General features: G+C 39.4%; 1 long non-coding RNA gene across 2 annotated transcripts; it reads right to left on the bottom strand.

The window, feature by feature from the left end:
• Positions 1 to 508: 508 nt before the first annotated feature.
• LOC127029763 (uncharacterized) lies at positions 509 to 5845 on the bottom strand. Of its 2 annotated transcripts, none has more exons than XR_007768223.1 (3): positions 5787 to 5845; positions 4632 to 4712; positions 509 to 602 (listed from the first exon to the last, which is right to left on the bottom strand). It is a non-coding gene; the product is annotated as an uncharacterized LOC127029763 (long non-coding RNA). The 2 variants fall into 2 exon arrangements; XR_007768222.1 differs by lacking the exon at positions 5787 to 5845 and adding an exon at positions 5332 to 5389.
• Between the last annotated feature and the right edge of the window lie 1312 nt (positions 5846 to 7157).

The following is a 7157-nucleotide window of genomic DNA, read 5'->3' as shown; positions in this document are numbered from 1 at the left end:
GTACTCGCCAAGTATATTGTTTCTAGGGCATCAATTCAGTTCTGTCATAACAGCTAAAGTTATAGTTATAAACTACTTTCCAAATTTCATGTGTATGAGCTTTTAATTTATGCTGAATGCTTGACTCCATTTCACCAGCTTGTTTCTCAGAAAAAATGGAAGCAGAACCTTCTGCAGCACTCCTCCTCACTCATCCACAAACTAATTTGCAGACATCCATAATAAGAGAACATAGAAACCAAAGCCAATTAATTGAAAAAGAATTGAAAAGCCATTAAAGTGATCTGCAGAACCTTATAAATAAAAGGCAATTAAAAAAATGGAAGCATGACATTTGTAGTTAAATATTATATGATAAAAGTTTACATTTGTTATTGCATAAAGCTTTCAGATTAATTACGCCCAATTTTTGGAGAAGTATACTGATTAAAAAGGGGAGAAGAAATAAATCTTGTTTTCCTCTTAGGAAATATACCCATCTTGATTACAAAAACAAGAGTTTACCTTTAAACCTCAGTTCTCATGAGTTAGATGAAATGCTCCATCTTTTCTCCACCTACTTCTTCAATGCCTCTTGCACAAGAATGTGGTGGTTCTTCTGGCTGTGAACATTAAAAAGGTAAATTGAATTATACCGGTTCTGCAGAAGTATTAATGTGCTCTTAGGTCTGGTTCCAGATACAACCAGCTACTTTCCATGGTCCTAACCTAAAAATCACCTTTTGCTCACTGCAGTGATTATTACAGATAAACTTGCAAAAAGAGTTATTTTGATCCCTTTCCTTGGTTGTGTGTTCTCCCAATATACCTGAATTAGTCACCTCTCAGACAGTTCTGTAGGCTCTCAACTTTTGGTGAGGAAATCTTTAGCTATTTTTCACTAAAAAATGTGTAGAAAAGGCAGAGTTTTCTTGAATCAAGAAACTAATGTGGATAAGAGTTTCTGGCTATAACATTTGAGCAGCTGAATCTGAATTTTAACATTTTCAGAAATGCTCCAGAGCCTTAGAAGCACAAAGTTGTGCTTACTTTTGGTGGTATTTTGCTGCTGTAGAGTACTTCACAGTTCATGTAGCACAAGCACTGCTTCGTACTTAGAAGTATACTTTGCAGCTCCACATTAAAACTACACACGCCATGAACTTACTTTGAAATAATTCACTATGAAATGTCTAAGCCCTTGAATAGCTTGGAAAAATGCAATACCTCTTACCCTCTGAAGAAACCAAGAACCACTCAAAGAACTTTCCCACAAAGATGGTTGCTTGGAGTTAGGTTTCTCCAGTGCTTTGACATTAATCAAAATTCAGCAGCGATTCATAATTTTGTTATCTCAGTGTAGCATGCACATGCGTAACATCCCTCTGAGGTGTGCGCACAAAGCAGGTACCCGCTGCTTTGCCCACAGTGGTCAGTGCTAGTGGAAGTGCTCCAAATGAAAATGAGTATTACTGTACTTTGCTCTATAAAAAGGCAGATTATGCAAACTTTCTTCAGTGGATGAAGTATAGAAAAGGACTTCGGGTATCCAACTCTGGTGCTGTCCTGGTTTCAGCTGGGACAGAGTTAACTCTCTTCTTAGTAGCTGGTACAGTGGTGAGTTTTGGATTTAGTGTGAGAATACTGTTGATAACACGCTGATGTTTCAGTTGTTGCTAAGTAGCGCTTATCTTAAGCCAAGGACTTTTCAGTTTCCCATGCTCTGCCAGCAAGCAGGTGTGCAAGAAGCTGGGAGGGAGCAGAGCCGGGGCAGCTGACCTGAACTAGCCACAGGGGTATTCCATACCATGGAATGTCATGCCCAGTATATAAACAGGGGGGAGTTGACTGGGAAGGGCAGACCATGGCTCTGGCATCGGTCAGCAGGTGGTGAGCAATTGCATTGTGCATCACTGGGTTCCCCCCCCCCTTTTTTTGTTATATTCCTTTTCATTACTATTATTCTTATTTTTCATTATTACTATTGTTAGTATTATATTTTACTTTAGTTATTAAACTGTTCTTATCTCAACCCATGAGTCGTGCCTTCTTTCCTGATTCTCCTTCCCATCCCACCGGGAGCGGGGGGGATGGACACGGGGAGCAAGGGAGTGGCTGTGTGGTGCTCGGCTGCTGACTGGGGTTAAACCACAAAAGGTGCTTAACCAATGCTAATTTAAGACCATTTTTAGATGTGATAAGCTTAGTTTATGTAGGTTCCTCTTTTTACAAAATAATTTGTGTGAATTACAAACTGAACAGGATTCTCCCACCCACCTCCACAAAAAACAATGATGTTAGACTAGTTGTTGTAGGACAACAGTTGGGCAACTATTTAGCCTCTCCCCACTCCAAGGTTGTACAGCAGACAAGTGCTATACAATATTAACAGTGCTGCTTCCACAAGCCTAACAGATGTTTTATGCTTATAATAGAGGCTATTTTTAAGCTATTGTACAGTAACATTAGTAAGTTATTACACCAGGATGTGAACGATTCTTTAACCTACCATGAAAGCCTAGGACTGGTTTTGAAACATTAACTGAAGAGCTAGAAAAGGAGCAGAACAACAAACACAAACCTTTTCAGTGATCTGTGTGCTTTATATTTCTACAGACTATATGACAATAAAGCAATTCCCCAGCACAGCCTATGTTAAATATGGTATATCAGCACTACTTGCTCGTACATTCAATTTCAAGTCTCTGTCTGAGGCTGAATTTGAAGTCTACTGGAACATGCAGCTCCTAAACACCACCATGAAGAAACTAACCTTGTCATCTGAGCACGCACAGGCTGGAACTAAAGACATAATCTCTGAAGATGATGGGAAATACAAGTTTGAAGGCAATCTTCTCAGTGGCATAGTCTTGTTGGAAGTGAAGAATCTCCAGCCAAGGGATAGGGGACTCTACACATGCCAGGTGGCATGCTTAATACCACCTCCATACCCGGAAGCAAGCAGCAATGGAACATACGTATACAGTAGGATTTTGCTAACGTCCATTTACAAACCCTTCTTCCCAATATATAGCTAAAACATAGGGTGCTTACTCAAGAAAAAAAAGCAATTATTTGGCAGCCAATGAATAAAAGTTAAATTCACTATAATCGTAAATCTTCAAACCTGCAACAGTAGCCATGGATACTGAAATCCTGTGCTTATCCACATGCTGAGACCCAGTGTGATCATGAATAATTCCCAAGTTTCCTTACAGTCTTATACATCGCTCCTGTTTTGGCACAAAGGTGTCCTCTAGTCATGGATTTATAGCACGTGAAAGTCCTGCAGCTGCTAGAAATCTTGGCAGTAGCAAAGTGGTGGACAAATCATGTATTTCACATATCAGTTCACTGAAAGTGACTTCTCATTTATCAAAGTAGCAGAAGTTTACAACTTGGAAATGAAATCCTATATCCCTTGCCACACTTATGCCATGCAATCAGCAAACAATGATTGCATACATATGGATTTTGGCTTAAAGCTTGCAGAGGTCTGGCAATGTCTTCCCCGTTTAGTACTATTCAACTTTAACAAGGTTGAAAAATCCTCCTGAAACAGAGGATTTCTAAAGAAAAGGTCTGTACACTTGCTACTTAGAGACATTGGTTTTTTTTAATAACATTCCTAACACAGGCGTGCATTTTCACCTCCTTTCCAATCTGCGGGTCTGATTTGTCACAATGAAACCTTTTCACCCTTTCTCCTCTTTCCTCCCTAGTTTCTGAATTTGGGCTCTGCTTGTAGCTGGAGGCATACTTTGACCTAATTTTAGGAAAGTGTACCAAAAGTTACCTGCATGGGAACCCAGTTTTAAAGTTGTGCTACTTTCTGTTTAGGAGTAGAAGACATATCACAAGCCTCTTCTAAGACATTAGATGATAGGTTTGTCAACCTATCATTGCAATCATGGCAACCTGTGCATCTGTCATAGTCACAGCTGTGTTAGTTCATGCATGGGTAATTGTTTTGCTTTAAAGTCACATATGTCCTAAGTAACAGAGTGATATTTTATTGGCAACAAGATTCTGTTCACATTGAATTTTCTTCTTATGTGAAGGGGGCAGGGAGGTGGGAAAAAACCAAAACACCTCATCCAAGGTCTTAACTCACCTTAAAAAGGGACTCTATTAAGAAATTTTTGCAGCACCTGTTTTTATCCATATTGCTAGGGTGGAATAAGGAAGTAGGAGATCTTCAGTCACATCTAACTTTTCAAAAGTTCAGTTGCAATACAAATTAACTTTAGTTTGGAAAATCTGTGTTAATACAGGTGTGATTTGCAAGTATAGGTTCACTGGCTTGGGGCTAGATACCTAGGAAACTTTTTATAGTTTGCACCTGAAAGGAACATTGTATGGCCTCAACATGCTTCCCTTTGTTAGAAAGCAACTAATCCTATTCTGCTGGAGAAGGGGAGGACAGGAACAATTCACTAGACAGAGAAAAGACAGGGACTAAAATGTAAACTATTTCTGCAATAACATTGTCTCCTTGAGTGCAATTCATTCCTCTCTTCTCTGCCTCAGTTTCCTCTGTGCAATGAGAGGCAGAAATGACAGCTATACAAATACTTTGAACTTCATGACTGGAGAGGCATCAGGTTAAAAAAGAAAAACAACAAAACCCCAGCAATTACCAGGACACTCACCAGAGCATTCTGCTGCAAAGGGTGTTCCAAGGAACAGGGGCACCAGGTAACAGCAGCACCTCACCACCTCCTCATTCTTGCCTGGTGAGTTACAGGGCACATTGAAAGATATGTGCACACAGAGATATGCACTCAGATGATCGTATTACTTGAAAACGTATTCAAATTACAAAGCCCAGATAAACACCTTTTTTTTTTTCATTTAGCTGAGAAAGAAGCATCATCAAAATACTGAAAGAAAGCAGAAATTCATAAAAACTTTCATGTAAGACAATACCCAGATCAAAAAGTCTCCAGTGGATTTGATAACATTGGGAGAATCTTCCCAAGTCTAAACTGGACACATTTGAGTGGTGACCATTATGACAAAAGACTAGAGGCCATATACTCCCAGCTTCTTGTCATGCTCCCAGTGCTTTATATCCATCTCAAGTTTTTTTTCCCCTCATACTTTCAAGACGTTCAAAAGCATTTATTTGGCATTTGTTATTGTGCCAGCTGCTTATTCCTGGTGTTATCTAATAGGATTAGGGGGATGCAGAAGGTGGGGATGCACTGCTCCTGTAATACTTTGGGAGATTAAATGTTTTCTTTGTAACATTTTAAAGTCTTATTTCATTTTGCACCAATTTATAATGGAATGATTTCTCCCCTCCCTTCCTTCCCCACCTCCTCCTATGTTTGAAGAGCAGTATGTCACCTTGAAAAACATCATGTGGGATCTAGATGAGAGAGGCGGGAGAGAAAAGCTTTCAGAAGCAGATTTATGGTCCTGTGGGAATCAAAAGCGTAAATCTGAAAAGCACAGGATTAACTATAATCTCAGATTCCAGTGTAAGAAGTAATGAAACCGTATGCCCTTCTACATTCTTGTTAAAAGTAAAACTAGTTTCCTCCTTAAAAAGATAGTGGCAAAAACATTAAGTAAGATTTATCATTTTGTCTCAGAAGCAATTCAAAAGGAACCTGATACATTTGCAAGAATTCTGTGGTTTATGTAGCTACTTCCCTTTATTCTAAGAATAAATAGTTTCTAACAAGTTGAATAGCGAGATGTTAAGAAAGCCCACTGCCTTCTAGTTAGTTAGAAGCATACCAGCACAGGAGCCCATAGATCTATCTACACAGCCTTCTAAAGAAATTAAGATATATTACCTAACAATCCTGTTATAGCCTTGTTGAAGTTCCTATGTCTGAATGCAATCTAAATGACAACAGATACAAGATATTGTTCTAGGTAAGGACATACTGCTGTAATAGATACCTCTGAAAGCCTTCATCTATGCCCTGAGCAGAGCATTTGGAGAGGAAGAAGGAGCAGGGAGTGGAATATTTAAAGAGGCATAAAGGCAAGGGCAGGTGCACTTCACAGGAGGCATTGCTTACTTTAATTTTGTCTCAGGTGCTTTCAGATACAAAGCAGAGTGCATTTACTTAGGAAAGTGGCCAGGCTTCAGTTGGCTTTAACACTGGCTAGCAACTGAATAGGCTTGACCTACTGTGTGCAGGAGTCTTTTACTGTCATACTTAACTACTCACACATGACACAAGTCAATGCTATCAGGAAGCAGCATTAGTCCCACGCTGCAGACACATGCCGAGAGCTCTTAAAGAAGTGAAACTAAACCTTAGGTGCTTGGTCAGAGGAGTTCCAGCTCCAGGTTGTGGTTGAGAAGGCTTAACTCTTTATTCTTGAAGTCACTGAATCTGTTAATACACACATGGATTATTGTAAGAGAAAAAGAGCAGCTTTCAGTTATATGGATTGGTTTGCATTTTAGCTTTAAATTTATCCTCCTTAGACTTTTCTGAATCCTGGATCTTGCACCCTTTCTTTCCTACCCTGTTCTCTACCCTGTTCCACCTTTCCTTCCAAATGTGCATTCTGCTGGATTTTAACTTCTCGCTTTCCCAGTTATAATTTTGATCTACATGTAGGGAAATGTAATGGTCAAGACCAGCAACTAATGAAGTATCAAAGCTCCTAGAATGAGCTGAATTATGCAAGATGACAGTTAGGTAAGAAACCTGCCTTTTACTTGTTTAGTTCAGCAGCTCCCACAGCAGATAGCTAGTTCAATTTGCTATCGGTAGGAAGACGCTCAGCATCGTTCTAAAGTAGAGATTCCCATCCATCCTCCTCCACTAATCTTTGGGAGCATTTGGCTTGAAAGAGTCATTACATCCCGAATCCATCTCTCTCAGCCTCTCTATTATGCCATTTTATTAACATCGGTGATGTGACTGAAGCATTCAGGGTTTCATTCGTAACCTGTACAAAACCCAGCTACAGACATTGCTGATAAATGAAGCTCCAGGTTCTACATGAAACATTATTACATAATACATCATTTTATGTCAGAGCTACTGATGTTTTTATGGCCTCTCTATTCAGAGTAATGGGCCTGTACTCACAGGGGCTTCATAATTTGAATAGCAAGCATCTTTTAGATTGACAAAGTCATTTATAAAACCTGCATCATGAGTCAAGGCTAGTTATGTAAATTGGACGGTTTTCTTGAAGTG

The sequence above is a fragment of the Gymnogyps californianus genome, chromosome 1, assembly GCF_018139145.2.
Source record: "Gymnogyps californianus isolate 813 chromosome 1, ASM1813914v2, whole genome shotgun sequence".
Classification (NCBI taxonomy): Eukaryota; Metazoa; Chordata; class Aves; order Accipitriformes; family Cathartidae; genus Gymnogyps; species Gymnogyps californianus.
Note: the sequence above shows the minus strand (reverse complement) of the source record. Positions and strands in the feature narration are given on the sequence as shown.